The 19020-nt window shown below is 32.9% G+C and overlaps 1 long non-coding RNA gene across 1 annotated transcript; it reads right to left on the reverse strand.

The window, feature by feature from the left end:
- Positions 1-4708: 4708 nt before the first annotated feature.
- On the reverse strand, positions 4709-7335 carry LOC128548661 (uncharacterized). Its single transcript, XR_008367211.1, has 3 exons — positions 7082-7335; positions 6636-6887; positions 4709-6173 (listed from the first exon to the last, which is right to left on the reverse strand). It is a non-coding gene; the product is annotated as an uncharacterized LOC128548661 (long non-coding RNA).
- Positions 7336-19020: the final 11685 nt, after the last annotated feature.

The raw sequence follows: 19020 nt of genomic DNA on the forward strand, positions 1-19020 counted from the left end.
ACGCATTGGCCAATAAAACACATTTCAAATTTTTCACACTTTTTCAAGACGGAAGTAATTATTTAAATTTTTTTTAAAATGTAGAAAGATAAAAAATTTATAGACTTAAATGAAAAATTTTTTACATAAAAATGTCATTCTTTTTGATGACGGTAAGAGAACCATAAGGGGCCGCGCCAGAGAAAACCCAACAAACGCGTCTGCGACCACATGGATCTAGATCAGACTGCGCCTTAGGGCCAGTCGGCTAGATCCATGCGGGTCCGAAATCACTTGTTTAGGTTTTCTCAGAGCGGCTTATACTACACAGACTTTTGAAAATAGAGAAGTTAAGCTAAATTTAAGATTTTTTATTTATATTTATTTTTTTTAAAATATTTTGTTAATGAATTAAAACCCCTCTTGATGTTCAAGATTTAATTTATTTAAACTTTTTTGACCTATTCCAAAATCGCCCGGGAAATTTTTCAACGTGGTACGGCTTATAGCACTAAACACAAAAAATTCCTCCGCTCCTTCACACCCATATTTGTTTCGGTCGCTTTCTTTTTTTGAACACATCTTACAGGTTCCCCTTTTTCCCAAAATTTACCGGCCACAACCCTCCTTTAGCTGAATTTTTTCCCTTGACACGTCGCTTTCCCCTTTTCTGCATAAAGTCCCCAATTTTAGCTGTTGCGATTTTCTTTCAAAAAATCCATTTGGTCAGGGCTTAGGTTTTCCTGTTCTTGCTTCTTTGGTGTTTTGGGTGATTCCTTCACAGAAATAGGTCCAATTGGAAAGATCAACAAAAAACCCAGAAAAAATTTTTTCCACCATTGGCTACTGCGCGTAGACGTACATTCCCCCGTAGCCGATCCGCTGGTCAACACCGTTATGTACTTTGTGTAATTTCTGGGACTCCGGGCAAGAAACATCTTTCTGCTTCCGTCTTTTCCCGTTAACGTTGTCCTCGGGGTTTGTGGGAAGTTTGTAGATAAATGAATACGGTTTTCTTGTCCCCAAGCTGTCGAAACCTTTTCCTTTCTGCACGTGAAGATTCCCTCTGTTGGTCTAAATGTTTCCCCCCGTGCGTGTTTTAATTCCCCGAATGTCCTACCGTAGTGAAAAAATGTCAAAACAAAAGAGTCCGCGATTTAAAAATTGGTTTTTACTAAAAACCCTCACAAATCGCTCCCTAAACCCTTGTCTTTGTCACGGTTCTCCTTACCTAAAAACTTTAATGTCATTCACATATCCATTGTGAGGCCGCCCTTACCCCCACTTTGATCCCACGTTTAGTCGGGTTCATTGGCAATATTCTTTTAATCCCAAGCGCCGGTTTTTTTTCAATCTAGCCCCATCAACTGTCTTTTACGGTGCGGTTTATAATTGGCCATCAAATTTACACGCACGGCTTCAAGAATCGGTCGAACATTGAAAGTTTGTCATGGCTGGTTTTCCGCTGCCGCATTTATGATGTTCACTACGTGGGAAAACTTACTGATTTTTATCATACCGATCCGTTCATTCTCTTTTTATTCCACATGGACTAAACATAGGATCATACCCCCGTACTACCAAAATTTTGGGCTGCAAAATCCCATCAAATCTGAAATCAAGATAGGCTCTTTTTTCCCCAAAATTTAAAGTTCCTCCATTTTCACAGGGTTTTTCCCCGGTCTTTTTTGTTGCATAATTGTTGTCTCATCCCCGATTTGTTGAATATTTGGGATGTGAATAATAAAATTAAAAAAAAAACCCTTTCAGTTTTTTACATCCATAACCGGAAGGTCCCGGGGTTTTCCCCTGAAAACGTTAATCTATCGGCTAAAATTTGCACTCCATTCTTGACCCCACCCATTCCCGTCCTCGGGTTTACTTTCTGTCCTGAATTAAATCAACTAAAGGCACATCGTCGTCAGAATCATCGTCCTAGACAAAAATATCTAATCATTCAGGTTTCATTAAAACCCATCATAATTCCCTTTTTTGTGTCGTTATATCCGAAAAATCATTGTCTGAAACCGCCATGTTTTCAATTTTTGTTTTTTTTTTCGTTTTGAAAACCCCCCATTTTCATAAAATAAACAGATTTTACTTTTCCAATCAAAAAGTTTTCATTGCGAATTAAAGCTTTTATTATTGGGTAAATATTTGGGAAAGCCCCTTTTTTTTTAAATTTTTAAACCCAAAACAAACGGGTTTTTTAAAAAGGGTTGATCACGCATTTAAACGGGACCCACTTACGCTATATCGTATCATCACGCATTAATAAGGGTCCGACTTGAAGCCCCTTTTCTATATTACGGATTTTCACGGGGTTAGGCCCGAATGAGTTTAAATTAAATCATTGCAACACAAAGGAATTGACTATTGTTACTTACAGTAAGTTTTAGGGTCATTTTAATTTTTGTGCAAATAAGGATTAACAGGAAAAGTGATACATTTTCAAGACATTTCTGACATAGTGAAATCTGGTGAGGGTTTTTGTTCTTGATTAATCAAAATACAGGTCATTGTGCTTTAAAGGCTGCGTTAATAAATTTTTAAAACTAAAAATGTGGGCAAACAAATGATTGCAGGATTTCCAGTCTGACTGTAAGAGCTTTGTTAATTCAAAATGTATCATTATAGCAGAAAGGGTTGTCGGCAAGAAAAAATCGTTACACAGCTTGTTAGTGAAGAACGGGAATACACTGGCTCGAATATACATATCATCGACTTTGGATTTCCTCGACAGGTTTCTCGATCCTGTCACCAACAAGCTGTACTTAATAATATTTAAAGTCATTTTAATTACCACGGTTTACACCATTGTTTCACAAAGAATTTGCAGTGTTTGTATCAATTTTTAATACGTAAAGTATAAAAAAATTGTTCACATTGACGATAACCCATTTCTAATGAAATGGACCTGTCTGGCTTAATGTTAAAAAACATTGGTTCTTTCTTTGCTTTTAAACATTTGTCGTTTTTTTTTTTTTTTTTTTTTTTTTTAATATTTAATAGTAAAACACATTCGAATATTTGCGTTTTTTAAAAAATTTTGAATGTTTGCCATCCCTTTTTTTAAATTTTTTAACAATGGTTCAATTTAAATCGGTCAATAACATTGACACTAATGATGATTTGTTATGCCATTCCCACAGTAAATAAACTTTTATTGTTTTGTATTTGGGATTGTAAAAGATTCCCCCTTTATAACAAACAAAAAACCAAAAAAATGATTGTCACTTGTAATTAAAACTAACAAAATGAGGGTTTTTTGCATTTCAAGACCCAATAATTCTATTGGGGCTAAACATTTTGCCTATATCACCCATATTTTTCAAAAATATACATCTCATTATATTTTTGCAGCGGGGGTAATAATTTTTTTTTTTCTTAATGTCTACATATTTCCCAGGGTTTTCAGGGGGTTGACAAACCCTGTATAAAAAAATAAAAATCAATGTTAGAAAAATAAATTCAACTATTTTCATTTTCCAAAGAACAACGATAGAAAACCTAGGGAAGACAGCATAAAAGTGTTAATTAAGGCATTTTTAAAATATAAAAAAAAGAGGGTTTTATACAAAATAAACGTGGACAGTAAGTTTACTTTGTCGTAGGGGCGAAATGAATATTAAACTATACAGAAAAATGTTTTTTTTCCTCTAACAAATACGGTCTGTCGCTGGGGGGGGTCTCAAAAAGCTTTCAATAAGAAAAGCCAAATCACAACTATTGCCCACTGTTGCACTATGGTGGCTGTGAGTTACGTTCAGAGCTTATTACATGAATTACAACAGATTAAACGCTATAAATATCAATGTAAAACATCACGTATCTTCAGAGCTAAAGAAATTACTGTTTTGTACTTTGAAAAGGAAATGATAATGTACATTTTGTAAGATTAATTCTATAAAACTCAGCGATAATGTAAACAATACACAGTACAGTAAATTGTGATACAGGTCAATACACAGTACATATATTTGCAATACACAGTACACCATCGACGCTCATTTATCATCGATTTCTCCGTCATTTGAACATTTACAAAGCTGAAATTTTGCACATGTTTTCTTTGTATGTTACTAAATAAATCATACGATTCAGAATTTTTATCACAAGACAATAAGTGACGATATCGGGAGAAATATGTCCCCGACCTGCATTTATCGGATGATAAAGTTGCCATTTTATCACAAATTTTAGCGTTCCTTCATAAGATTGGCTCATTTTACGTTTGTGAGAGCATATACACAGTATCTAGTTATTAAAAGTAATGCTCTTTTCTTCTATAATAGTATAATACAATAGTAAATAGGTGTTTTACTTACCTTGTTGACGAAAAATAAACACGTTTTCGGAAAATACCTTATCACTTAATGGCAATATCCGGTGTACGCATCCTCACCGTGTGTATGTAAAAAATTTAAGGCATCTTTTTCCGCTATAGAATATCCGTATTGCCAATCAATACATTTTGGTTATACATAGTTAATCTATAGAATAAAATTTCGAATAATGCAAATAAAATCTATACTTTTTTCCGAGCTTCTTTAAATATATCAGCAGCTTCCTTCATTGCATGGTCTTTTAAGCTTTGAATCTCTTTTGACGTAAGTATATGAATTTGATGCGTTTTTAACTATAGAAAGAAAATAAACAATGTAATTTATTTTCTGCATTTATTTGGTTGTACATGTATATATTAATACATTACTTAATTTTACACCAGGTAAGATAATATTAGGTGCAAATCTTTTAATTTGTATCGTCTTAAAACTTTTTGAACTGAATTGTGATAATCATATAACACATTACAATGATGTTGGAATTGAACGCCCTAAAAAATTCATGTTCAAATGATAATGTAAATATGACAATGTAATAAATAATAAAATAAAAACATAATCAGTTAATAGACACCAACGTAAATACTTTCAGGGGAGTTTTAAGGGGCCCTCTTATAAGCATTAACATTGACATTCTTAATATATGTAAGGTTCTTTATTATATTATCAGGTGGACCCTCTTTATATATGATTTAAAAAGGAAAATGATTTTTAGCATAAATTAATTTAGTATCTGATATAGATAAAAAAGTGAAATCGACAAAAAACTCTGGTAGTAGTACATCAAAAGTACCTGGTCAACAGCTTTCAAAGTTTTTTTTTGCGTTTTCATCATTTGCAAGAACAACCTCATTAGCAGTGTTTTTGAATTCCAGAACATCTTTGAAATTATCTAAACATTCATGAAGTCTGCCCTCCGACAGTTCAAAGTTTGCATTGTGCAGTATCTCACTGCGAGTTGTTCTCGCCTAAAACAATAACAATAAATATCTATCTATATCTATAGAATATTCAATGTAAATATGTATTTCATTGGATGAAATGGCTTTATCTGATACAAATATACTACAAAAAACAACAAAAAGTATTGCATGTATAATAGATAAATTTGTATGTTTAATTATGCAAAATAGAGAAATTACGCGTTTGTAACACGCATTACACATTGTCTTTATTACTTACATGTACGGAATGTCTTATAATCTACAATTTTATTTTTCTAACTGAAGCAGTAGGAAAAATATTTAAGAATGTACAGATGAGTTGTATCATTTTAAAAGTTAACTAATCTTAACAAAAATAAAATAATAGATGTCACTATATCAAATACACCATAACTGACATCTGTTTTGTTCATGAACAAACTCAGCAGTCCTGCGCAGTCAACTTCTTTAGAAAAACCATTCCCTTTGTAGCCTTTGGTATTTATATAGCAAGTTGCCACACACCATGGATCGGAGTTCCATCGGTCAAGTTGGGTATTTTCCAATTCAGGATGCTCGAACCGATGATCGGAAACTATTTGGTCATTAAGCTGACTGCAGTATCCCCCATTAGGACACGGCCGCCTATTATATTGAGAACCTGAACATAGACACTTATTTTTGTTTCGTTTTCTGTAACACTGTTTCTTGTTGTGCAAGGGATAAAGACTGGCTGCACTACAATATATACATGGTTTTTCTAAATGAGGCAGAGTCTTCAACATCTCAGAATGGCGACTCTTCACTTCTTTCTCTGCTATACATTCTAGGCCAAGCTTTAGGTGCGTAAGACCAAGAACACCTCTTCGACAGCTGGAGAAAAGCTTTCCTGATAGCTGTTCCTTTACTAATGGATCAGCTTCGCCTGTGAATTTATAATTTGTAAAGAAGAGTTTAGTGAGAAATTTTAAAATATTTTCTAAAGAGAATAGGTACAAAAATAATAAAATCTGTAACACTTTACATGTGTTGCAATACCATCTCTGAATAAAATTTAAATGCGCAATCAAGTCGGTATATATATATATATATCTTAAGCCCGCCCGCTTAGCTCAGTAGGTAGAGCGTTGGTCTACGGATCGCGGGGTTGTGAGTTCGATCCTCGGGCGGGGCGTATGTTCTCCGTGACTATTTGATAAACGACATTGTGTCTGAAATCATTAGTCCTCCACCTCTGTTGATTTACGTGGGGAAGTTGGCAGTTACTTGCGGAGAAAAGGTTTGTACTGGTACAGAATCCAGGAACACTGGTTAGGTTAACTGCCCGCCGTTACATGACTGAAATACTGTTGAAAAACGGCGTTAAACCCAAAACAAACAAACTTACCCTTTACTGTTAATGTTGTACAACGTACAATCCGTCATCTTTAAACCGTGCATTTCGAATAATACGTTTATGCTCCAGACCTTCTGAAACAGCAACTGCTCGGGATGTTTGTGTGATGTCTGTGTTGTTATGGAACCTTTTTGGGCTCTTAGTGTGTGCGTTAACAGTGCAAACGAGAGAAAACATCCCTATTTTCTTTGACCTGTCCGTCAACATCTATATGTTAAGCTTGAACCACCTTAAAGTCTTGTTCTGTTTTAATATAAATATGCGATTAATTATGCTCTATAATTTCGAATTTAATAACAAAATCTAAAAAACAGGTTTGGATGAGCAATACAGGGCCTTCTTTTTAGGGTTTACATTTTGTGTTTATGGAGTTTCTGCCAATATCAAAATTCCAAGCAATATCTAGTATTAAAATATATTTAGATAATTTTACATACTTGAGACTTTAATGAAAGCTGACGTCGAAACATCATTGCAGATGCATGAGTATTTGCCAGTATCTTCTGGAATTGCTCCTGCATACACCAACCAGTGATAGCCTTTATCTGCTAGAACCTTGATAGATTTCGTTTCAAAAAGCGGTTCATCATTTTTCCGCCACTCAGTTTGATTTTCAGCTGTGTTCAACTCACAAGAGAGAACTACAAAATCATCTTCATTCACAACTACATCGGATAGTGGCTGAATGAACTGTTTTCTGTTTTGCTATATCTATGAAATATATTATTACATATTCATCTAAAACCTCCGTTGAATTTAATGGAACTTGAAATGTCAATATATTTCTAAATTGACGTTCAAATTTCATATCGAGTGTGTGAAGCCATTTGTTACGTCAGTTTCATACATGTTGTTGCGTTTAAAAGTTATTTATCGGAGTCATTTTCAATTTCATTCTGCTTGATAACAGAGTATCATTCATGTAATAAATTTAAGTGCAAATGCGTATGTAATAAAAGATCATTAGATTTGCATTGAAACTTTGCACTCGTTCTTTGGAGGAATATTACTGTGGTCCTAAAATCGCGTAATGTTCCTACTGCAGAACTCATGCATATTTCTCGTTACAAGTCTAATGATCTGTAAACTTGAGTAAATTCCTGATCGAATATGTTTACCAAATAAGAATACAATGTCAATAATTATAATATGTTTACTTCGCATTTGAATGCAATTATCTTTTATTTAACCTGGTCTATGAAATGAAATACATAGAGTGGCGAGAAAAGTATCATTCTTACAAAACGCGAAAAAGAAAACGACTTTCGTATTCTTTTGAACAAGCCTGTTGAAATAAGTTGTATTAAGTTTAGATGTTATTTCATTTTTAATAGAATTTCGCTAGACCCCTTTATTACATACGGGATATTACAAGGGGTCTTCCGTAGACCATAATATGTATATATAAGCATCAAACACTATAGCACTGGGTTTTGAGGAAGCAAATTTGAAACGACATTTTCTCATGAATCTACGTTTGGAAGTTAGTGATATACATTAATTCACACCTGTTGTATACCATACATTTAACAGTAGTATTTACGTTAAAGTTACACCAGCTTACGTCCTCAGACAGTATTTCACACTCTGCCAATTAATAAATGCTGGTACATTTCCGGTCCCAGGCGGAACGACGGCAAGCGATATCATATATTACAATGCATATGATAAACTGTCAATAAACGGCAGTTATTTATTTATCTCTTATTTATTATGGTAACAGATGTAAATTGTACATAACATGTAAATATCAAATATTGGCTGCTTTAGATAAAGCTATCTACAAAGTAAACAGTTTTATCTGTGCTTACATTATTTTAGTTGTTCATTTATTCAGATTATATCCGTATATTTATCCATTAACATTGATATATAGTATCTTACTGATAAATAAAAATAAGTAATAATGGGTTAGTTACATACCATTGTAATCTAACTTGTCCCCCTTTTCTCTCAACAGATCATTTTTCGTTTTGATCTGGCCATCTAAAGCAAATTTGTTACTTATGGCCACATAAATATGCCTATCGACATCTCCATTTCGTTTCAGCTCTTTAATGTCCTTTTCGCTTACTTTGATCGCTTTCGATTCATCGTTCGAATGGATCACCCATTTACATTCATATTCTGCTTCACTACCTTCGATAAGTATAAGCAAAGATTCGCAAAGCGACTCCCATTTCTGCTTTTATGTACTGTACTTTTCATCATCTCTTAGTTGGTCAGAAATGCAATTGACGCAGTCGAGTTCAGCACTTTCTGATAAAATATGAATCACTCCACAGAGAGTAGATAACCCCAATGATTCTGTCTGTGTATCTACACTTTCTTCATCTTCTTTAAACAATGCTTGAAACAAGTCGTAGTAAATTGTTTTGATAGTATCTCTCTTTTCTGTTAGAATAGAATCAAGTGTCTTCCCGTGGTTTGCTTCTATCTTTCTGATCACAGCCTTTAGAGCTACAGCTTTACCCAAAAGCGAAATATGTCTAATATACAGCTCATGACCCAGTGTAATGTTCTCTTCCTTCTGAAAAGATACAGATTTTTCTTTAAACTTTATGTTGCAGTTATTGCAAACCATAAAACAAATTGATCCGTAAAGAAAACTGCTAACGTGTGTCACTGTATGCAAAATATTAAAGAGCCATAGATATAGTTGCTTAGATGTTATTTATTTTGACTATTAAGTTAGTTTGTTTTTGGAACCGCCTCAATAGTCTAGTGGTGGAATGCCTGCTTCGAGTGCGGGAGGTCTTGGGTTCGCTTCCTGGTTTCGTCATTCCAAGGGCGTGACAATTTACAATAGTAGCTTCCTTACTAGGTTTTCCGCATTCAGAAGATATTACTAGAACTGGTCTGCCAGTTGTCAGTATAATGTTACTAGTTAGGGTATAATGTCAAGTATCTGCGACGTGATGTTCAATTGAGGTAGCATTATAAAGTTGGGCATTGTGATCACTGCTAAAAGGAAACACCGCCGTTTATTTAAGTCTGAAAAAGGTCGAAACAACGCATAACTCGAATACACGCACACGCATACGCACATATATACACAAAAAAATCAATGTTTTACAATTGTGATGATTTTGTCCGATTTAAGAATTTGTAGACTAAACGTTTAAACAATCACAAAAATCAGTTTGATGTCAAAAATGAATGAAATCTAAAATGGAAAATATAGACTCCTTTGCGTATTGCACCACACCCTCGGAACCCGAGAACTAATTCGAACGCTCAACTACACCTGTCTGATAACTGTCTTAGTTGGTCGTAAAATCTAACAACGTAGCTTAACCCCAGGTAACTACCGTGTATCTCTTTTTTTTACCTGGCCCCTAATAGCTTAAACTATAAACATGCCCCTTCAATATTTGAACAAAAATTGATAATCACAACTATTTGACTTTATTCAAAATATGATATCGACTGAGGTAACCGTTGTGATATACATGTATGGTTGGCAAGATATACATGAAATAATTTTGAAAATGCCAAATTTATGCTTCCTATTGATCCATTGTTGATGATTTGTCAAATCACTTAGTTTGACTTCTACACATTATGCCGTAACAGTTATTTGATCTGTAAAGAAGACTGATACATTTATTAAGACTAATTTAGAATATTAACATTATCAATTAAAATTCATTATAAATGTCGAAAATGTACATTTCTAGGGATTCATTCCTAAAACGCATATTCAATTTCCTTGAATTCATTGTGTCTATATTACGTTACTGCAGGCGCATGTCAAGGGACATAAAACAATTTTTGTAAGATGTAGAAAATAAACTTTTTTTGATAAAACAAATGCTTTTTGTCCAGTCAAGTAAATACTGTGTGATCCGCCTTTTCTGTAACAAGGTCATTCCTTGTTTTCTCTTTAAATATTTGGCAATACCATTGATATCATTAAAAAAAACTCCGATGGTGGTTATATGAACTTGTAAAGCTTTCAAAAAATCTTTATTACTTTTCGCCAATACCAAATTTGATTAAGTTTGGCATTTTTCATTTTAGATTTCATCTTTTTTGTCAAAGAATATCTGAAATTCCCAATATTGAGATGTTTTGTTGTAAATTAATTGTTATAAAGTTAAACCAGGGGTTTTTTTTTTTGATATTTTTCTTTAAATTACATTTGGAAAAAAGACATTTTTGCTATAAAATAGACATTATTAAAGATATTTTAAAAAATCAAAACATATCCTACTAAACTCTCGGATATCTGAGGATGTTGTGTAGTTTAAATTTGTACCTTACAAGCTAAAAAATCGGGAAAAGTGTCCCTTGCACAGAGAAAAAGGAAAAAACGCGAATTTGAAAACTGGGTTTGGGAGAGTCGTTGCAGGCCCATCATTTTTCTTACTGTTTTAGAAGCCATTCCTTGTGTTTCCCTCTTGACTTTTCTTTGTTCGTTTCTTCCGTTAGATTCCCCGAAAATATATCATTAGGTCATTAAAGAAAGGAAAAATAATCTCTCTATAACAAAATTTAATCGATAAAAAATAATGAAATTGCCCTGTTGATGAAATTCCCATTTACGGGTTTTCCCTTCCTAACCTAATTTTTTTTTTGTTTTACCAAAAAAATTTTTTACTCGTCATGCTTTTTGTATTAAGTAAAAAAAATTGTTCCCAAATTTTCCACATTGTTAAATATTTAAAAAATGCCCTGCAAAAAAAGATTAATATACGGGGGTGTGGGGGAAACCCAAATTCACCCGTATAGGGGAAGAAATGGGGGAAAAACAAAAATAGGGGGTGTACGGGGTTTGTATATTTAAAAGTCCGTTACAAAAAAATACGGATTTCCGTATACAGAAATAGGGAATTCTTAGTATCGTCCCCCGTATTTTTTGAAATCGGGAAACTGGTTAAATTCTTGTTTTAAAAACCCGTTATTGTTATTGTGGGTGTACGGGAATAAAAATCCGTATATTACGAAAATAGGGACGATATTTCCCGTATATGTTTTATACAACCCCGTTATTTCCGTAGTTTGGATTACGGGTATGTATGTTTGTATATTTCGAAATCAGGGATTAAATTTCCCTTATATTTTTTTGTATAAAACCCCGTTTTTTCCCGTATTGCCGGAATTAGGGTTTTAAATAATTTTGTATATTTGAAAACGGGGGTATATGTCCTTTTAATGTTTTATAAACCCCCGTATTTTCCGTTATTTGGTTAGGGATATGTATAGTTTGATATTTCAAAAATAAGGGATTAAATTTCCCGTATTTCTTGTATACAACCCCCTTATTTCCCGTATATCCCGGAAAATAGGGATTTAAATTTTGTTATTTCGAAAAATACGGACGTATATGCCCCCGTATATGTTGGTGTAAACTCCGTATTTTTCCCCTATATCCCAGAATAGGGTTTTTAAATTTTTTGATTTTTTAAAAAAATAGGGATTTAAATTTTTCCGTATTTTCTTTGATACCTCCGTATATTTCCGTTTTTGGGGATATAGGGGATGTATGTTTGTATATTTTAAAAAAACAGGTTTAAAATTTCCGTTTTCCCTCTGAAAACCCCGTATTTTTCCCCGTTATCCCGGAAAATAGGGGTTTTTAAAATAAGTTATTTCGAAAAACGGGAGTATATGTCGTATAGCTTGGTATAAAATCCGTATATTTGTATATGCGGAAATACGGGTTTAAATAATTTATATTTTGAAAAATACGGGATGAATCAATATGTTAGTGAAAATTTTTTCGGCCTTTAAAGGTAAAACGTTTTGCAGTTTCAATTGTAGTGTATGTAGAATGAATCCCAATTTGAAAGAAAAAAAATTTTTAATACTAATTGACTGAACTAAAAAAAAGCATTCCGGGACCAAAACGGGTAAAAAATCTAAATCAAACTTTGAATGAATCCCATTTCATCTAGCGCGTTCCCGATTTTTTTTAACTTTTAAAATACCCGTTTGAAAAAAGAAAGGTTTAAATAAATTTACCCCTTTTTTTTGGTGTTAAAAAAAATCCGTGGAATCGCATTGAAAAAATTAATGCAAGCTAAATAACTCTTTTTTGCCCTTTTCCCAAACTTGTGATAAATGCAAATATTTATAAAAAAAAGAGGCTAATCCTTTATTTTTGTATAAAAAAAAGTATATAAGAATGTTTTGATTTTTACTTTAAAATAAATTTAATTTTTTACAGCGAAAATTAATCGAAACTGGTCTGCGTCCAAAGATTCGAAAAACGCCTTTCGTTCGATTTAAACGTAGTCTGCTACTACGGAGGTCTTTTTTTTTTTTTTGTGTTTTTTTTTTGGGTTTAAACTTTTGCGCTGAAATTTTTGGTTTTTTAGGACTTTTCCGGTTTTTTGGTGGGGAAAATCCCCAGGTCCCCTAACGTGCTTTTATTGGACGAGCGAGCCCCTGTTTAAATGTCTTCCTAAAGGGGAAAAATTTTAAACACTTGAGTGGGGCTTAAACCCGCATCGGGATGGGCAAGGGTTTTAAAGTACGTTAAAACCTCGACAGGAACCCTCCATGTGGGTCGAATTTTTAAAACCCAAAATTGGATAACATAGCTTTTTGGTAATAAAAAAAGACAAAATCTACGAAGATCAGTTTATATAATTAAAAAGAGCTAAAAATTGTTTTTTATCCTTTTTTTAATGTTCATTTAAACTTTTTATTAAATTAAAAACATTAAGCAAAAAATATTTTAATCTTGATTTTTTTTTCGAAGAAATTTCTGAGATGTTTATGTATATAGGGTGGATAGCGAGGACTAGGAAATATTTTATTTTTTCTGTGGCCCGTTTTTAGTCCCACGTGCTTTTGTGGTAATTCACACGTGCGCGGGTGAAAACTATCAGTGCGCAAGTGACAGACGTTATACCATGTCCCCATGTGATAACAAACCCGGCGCACGTTTTAGTGACAAGAAAAAGCGTGAAAGATCTGCTTTTTTTTTAAATTGGATGTTTTCATAAGGAAGTGTTATTTATAGTTAGCGTAATTTACGAGTAAGTTTTTCTTTGTTTTTGAAAAAGGCTGATATTCGATTAATTTCGTTGGAAATTTCACGTTCGCAGTGTCAGCTAAAAACGCGAACGTGATAGCTACCCCAAATGCAAATTTTGTTGTATATAGTTGTTACGTGGAGTTTTAAATCCCCATTCGCACGTGGATCAAAATGTGGGGATGTGGTCTAACACGTGTGACGTGATAAAAAAATTTTTTCCTATGCCCCCTTTTTTCACTGTAGTATAACTGGCAGCTATTTTTTTTCTCTGGATGTAGGGCCCTTTAGTATTGCCCTAGACTGTGAATATTTGATTTTTCCCAAAAAATTTTTTTCAATGCCCAAACTAAATAGCGATAAAATTTATTACATATTAATTCTTAGTTGATATTATATATCGATGTGCAGGTAGTGGGGGGAAAGCGTTTAGCTCCAATATAGGGTGGGGGTTTGGGTTTTTTGGCCTACTTTTCCTAATTTTTTTGCAGATTTCCCCTTTTTGTCAAACACAGTGATATTTAGGCCCCTTTTTTAAAAAAGTTATCATTTCCCCCGTTGTAAAAAATAAATTATTTAAAATAGTCTGAAAAAAAGAAAGACAATTCCGTCACAAGCTACTAAAAAAAAAATACTTTAAAGAAAAAAAAAAAATTTAAAGATAAAACAGGTAGCGTACCACTTTACTTTTTTTAAAAAGCAAGGGAAAACCGGGGGTACTGGCGTGACACTGATTGACTGTATAAAAAAAATTTTGCGATTAATGATTTTGTCTTTCTTTAAATCAAATGTTAAGCATTAAAGATTTCCCCATCTCCCGAAATAAACTGTACATATAATTTCTGCCGAACAGTTTTACTGCATTTTAATTGATAAAAATTGTATGCATATTAACTAAATCAGTAGATAACATGTCCCCTAACCCTGGAAATCAGTTGACAATTTCTAACATTTTTCTCCCTGCAAATTGACAATATCGAAACTCGATGAAGCCAATTAAAAAAAAATTTGCGCAAATTAATTGGGTTTTTATGATAGACTTGGGTTTCCAATCATTTGGGAACAGCTTCGGGGTTCTACCCCGAAGCGATAAATCTGGTCAAGACCGCACGCGAAAATCTGTAATTCATTTTTCAGGGGAAGGAAGTCAGAGTAAGTACTTATTTGATTTATGTTTTAATTTTTAAGAAATATTTTTTTGTGCCCGCCTGAATTATATTTAAAATTAAATCGGAAACAGGGTTGTTTTTTTGTTTTAAAAAATTTCGAAGGTCAAAGGTCGTTTAATTTTTGTAATTTAATAAAAAAAAGAAATTCAGAATAGCTTTTTAAAATGTTCTTCATCATTCTTCATTCGATTTATCATTTTTCACTTAATCATTTAAAAATTATTTCTTCTTTTTTCATGAGTTACAAGGGTGTCAGTCACAAAAAGTTGATGTTGAAGTGTTTGAAAAAAAAAAAAAAATATCGTGCAAAAAAATTTGATGAATACCTTGGGGTTTTTAAGAGATTTAAAAATTTAAAAGGGCAAAAAAACTCCAGTAGAATTTTTTTTGTAGACTAGGGGGCCCAGGCTAGCTTTAAAAAATGAAAAAGGCGGCCGCCGTTATTATTCGAATAAAATGGAAAATTTGGAAAAACTTAATAAAATTAAAATTTTGTTTTTTATTTTTTGAAAAAGGGTCCCGGTAATCTGAAAATAACGTTTTTTTTTAGAGGGCCTTTTAAAAAATTACAAAATTTTGCCCCTTTTCTAGGAGAAAAGTTTTTCTCTGCGAAAATATCGTGTCAGTATGAAGAAAAAAATATATTACAGATTTTTTTTACGACTTTGTAAGTTATGAAACGGTTTTCATGGTATTTTTGGTTGGGAAACCCAAAAAAAAAGTAGAATTTTATTTTAATCTGAAAATTTAAGAAATTTTTTTGGACCTAAAATACATTATATAGATCTTTTTATTACCCTTTTTTTGTAAATCTTTAAAAACAAAGCTTTGTCGTTTTTCCCTAAAAGTGTTGTTGTTGTAAACGGGGGTGGGGGGGTGGGGTGAAACGTAACTAAAGTTTGGTCTTATAATTTTTTAATGTGATTTTGGGCAAATGTTTACTAACGATGTATTTAATGAAATTTAATTAAAATTTTAAAATGAAATGGGAAAAAGTCGAATATGTATTAATATTTTTTTATTGTCAAATAAAGTAATATTTAGTAAAATTTAATTTTATCTAACTATTTAAAAAGTTTAAATTTACTCTAAAACCCCAATTTACTTTCAGGACTACAGACAAACTGTTTGTCGTTGTCGTTAATTTTTAAAAGATTTTCACGGACCTTTTGACATTTTTAAAAATTAAAACTGATGATTTTCGTTGACTGGTATTTTTTTTGTTCTCTGTTTTTCTCCCTTTTCAGCTGAATCTTTAAAATGACCACAAAATATTTTTTTTTTCGCGGGCGCAAAATGATTATTAAAAATTTCCCCCCCCATAAAAAAATACACACTTTAAAAACAAAAACCCCCCAAAAACACACCCAAAATTTTTTTTTTTCCCCCCCCCATAATTTGGGAATGAAAAAATTTTTTGGGTGATTTTAAACTTTGGGCACAATTAAATTATTTATTTTTATTTAAGTATGAATTTGGGGTTTTAAAAAAAATTTAAGAAAAACGCAATGTTTAAACGAATACTAAAAAAAAGGGATGCCCCCCTATGTCCCCACAAGAAAAGAAAAAAAAAAAATATAATTGAGCCGTGCCCTGAGGGAAAAAAAAAAATGTTTATTTTTGACAGATGGATCGAGGGCCAATGCGCTCCCCGGGAGTCTGCTGGTTTTGTGTTCGCTTACAGTTTTTTTTAATTTAATGGCTTTGAAACGAACGCATGGATCCTGACCAGAGCACGGGCCCGGGTCCGATCCCTGCTGGTCGCAAAAACCCTATGTTGGTTTTCTCATGGCATTATATTTTTTTGATATATGGATTTAATGGTGCTTTAAATTTTGCTAGTAATGCAGGGCTATAAAGTTTCGGAAACAATGAGATTTTTAAATTTTTATTTAAGGCTTTAAAACTAAACCCCCCTTACGTTTAATTGGTACGCAGTGGAAAACTTTTTATTCCCCTGCGGTCAGGGGATTTCCCCGGGGCGAAAACTTTTTTTTTTATATAGACATTTTTTTTAAAAGTTTATAGAAACAAAATGTTCCTATTTTTTGTTTCTAAAGTAAACTTCGGCTTGAAAGGTTTTCCCTTTTGAAAAGATAATTTTGGGTTTTTTAAACGAACCCCTTTCATATTTTTTCCCAGATGTTATTTTTTTAGAAATTTTTGTCAAGCAATCTGTGCATTTAAGGATATTTATTAAGGAAAATTTTAAAACCCCTTTGCTGGGGTCTATTATTTCGAAAAAAAAAAAATGTGAACGAAATCCCGCGGGGGAAAAGGGCTATCTTTGCATGTTACCCTTTTTGTTCTTAGCCCGGCCCTTTTAGTGCCTGTTCACGTCCGATGCATGCGTGTGCAAAACCCTATTCTGAAAAATTTAGATCATTACCGCATTTATGTGTTTGAAATTTTGTGAAGGAAAATCTCTTGAAAAAAGTCCTCCGTATTTTTTTTTTTATGTATGCTTTGAAAACAAACCCCAAAAAGAGGTGGGGTTTACCCACAACTGTGCGGATATGAAAACCATGTTTTATTTAAAAATTTTTTTGGGAGAAGATTTTAAGTAAAATAAACCCAAAAAAGCAAAAAAAAAACTGCATAGATAATTTTATTAAATATAACAGGGCGTTTTTTGATATCTAATTTCTTTTTTGCGACGAAAAAAAATATGGGCGTTTTTAACTTAAAGAGTGTCATCCCGCCCACAGTCTTTTATTCGTCAAAATTTTCCCTTTAATGATATAATTATCAGTATCTTTAAATTTCAGAGTCCCTTTTTTTTATAAATTTTAATGCGTTTTCATTTTTTTTATTCCAGGTTGAAAGAGTTGTTTATGGAAACAGAAAAAAGGGGGAGACTATTTATTTTCCGTAGGAATATTTATGTGTGAAGTTTGTATGTTTTATAACAGAGGACGACAGCCCCGGGTGAAAATTTCGTTCTCAGTGAATTGTAACAAAAGAAAAAAGCTTTTATTATTGGATCCCAAAAATGATTTCCTGGGTTATCATTTGTAAGTTAATATGTGTTTTAGTACAGAACCCAACATGGTCTTTTTAAAAAATTTCGGAATTAGGGGGGGTTTTTTACTGCTTTTTTAGAAGAGGCCAAAACGAAAAGCCCATAGCGTAATCAGCATTTTGGGAAAAACGAAACTGTGCAGACAAAAAAGAAGTGATACTCAATGATTTGCGGTCAATGCCAGAATTAAAAGTGCGAATTGTGTTTTTCAGTTAAAAAAGAATTATAAAATTAAGAAAAGTTGATGTTTTGATTACTCACTTTTAATTTGCTTATTTCTTTGGACCCAAAAAAAAAAATGATTCATAACGTTTGAAAAACTGATTAAAAAGTATTTAAGTTTAATAAAAATTTTTTGTTTAAAATTGACTGTTCCAATTAAAAACAATATGATTTTTTTTTATACCTGTCTTTTTTCTTGCTTTTTTCTAAATACGTATTTTGCTGTAGGTTCACCGCATTTATTTTGTCTCTTTCAGTGTGTTGGGCCCAAAACAAAATCAGTTACATAAAAAAAAAAATACGGGATTTGTTACACACTGCTATACGGGGAAAAGTTGGGGAAAATATGTTTAGAAAAAATGGGGCCCTGAAATTCCCCCGGGAAAACGAAAAAAAATTCGTTAAATGGAAAAAAATATGGTCTGTTATCTGCAATCTTGCATAAAAGGGGAAAAAATGGCCCTTATCAAAAACACAGGTTTTATATCCCCATATCAGATGCAAAACTTGATATCACAAATTTTGGGATCCGTATTTGCGTATACCGATATCGGGTAGTCCCTAGCCCGTAGTAAAAAAAAAAGTTTTGTATTTTCCCCTATTGACACAAGTACGGGATCCGTATATTGCGTATACTGCATATACGGGACTAGCCGTAGCCCGTATATCAAAAAGTACAGTTTCGTATATGCCCGTATATGACAAAGTACGGGATCCGTATACTTAGTATATCATGCGTATACGGAAAAAATCCGAAGCCCGTATATTAGAAAATACAAGTCCGTATATTCCCGTATATTAGATGCAATCACAGTCCGTATATGACAAAAATACGGGATCCGTATACTACGTATATCATGCGTATACGGAAAAAATCCGAAGCCCGTATATTACAGGCTCGTATACGTGTTCCGTATATTCTAAAATACGGAAAGTATACGGGAAAAAAGTCTCAAGACCCTTCGAATACATGAAAAT

This window comes from Mercenaria mercenaria, chromosome 15 (genome assembly GCF_021730395.1).
Source record: "Mercenaria mercenaria strain notata chromosome 15, MADL_Memer_1, whole genome shotgun sequence".
Taxonomy (NCBI): Eukaryota; Metazoa; Mollusca; class Bivalvia; order Venerida; family Veneridae; genus Mercenaria; species Mercenaria mercenaria.